Here is a 654-nt window from a genome sequence, read left to right on the forward strand (position 1 = left end):
CCGAAAATAGGGACGCTCACCACAATTACAAAGTACCGCATCGCAAACATTATCATGAATAATTCAAGAACCGGTTCCTGATAGGGGACGAGATTTTTTATCACTTTACAATTTTCATTAGTACTAGCTAATAACTAAAAAGTGACTCACTGTGTCTGATACCGATCGAGTGATCAACATATCAGGAACCGGTTCTTGAATTATTCATGATAATGTTTGCGATGCGATACTTTGTAATTGTGGTGAGCATCCCTATTTTCGGTTAGTTTTTCGATAAATTAGTTTCTATATTCTTTAATTTGACATTTTTAATATTTTCCTTCTTTTTCATTTTCTTTTCTTTCTTTTTATTTAATTCTGGCATTTAAATTCTCGATGTAGGGGAACTCAAAAATGAGTCGAAACATGTAAGCGCGTTTTAGTGAATAAAGAAGTTTCATTCTTTATAAGTGTATTATTTGCACGACGTCTTCTGCGCCCGACTCCTAGTGCCCTTACTTTTTCCAATTCTTTATGATATTAGTAAAAGATATAACTGAGTCTTTTTTAATTCAGATGCATAAGCTCCAGATTTCATCGAGTCAATGAACGTTTACGTGTATTATATTCTGATCTGTTCGAAAGTAGTACAGATTACAGAAGACAAAACAGATC

This window comes from Trachymyrmex cornetzi, unplaced genomic scaffold (assembly GCF_001594075.2).
Source record: "Trachymyrmex cornetzi isolate Tcor2-1 unplaced genomic scaffold, Tcor1.1 scaffold637, whole genome shotgun sequence".
NCBI lineage: Eukaryota > Metazoa > Arthropoda > Insecta > Hymenoptera > Formicidae > Trachymyrmex > Trachymyrmex cornetzi.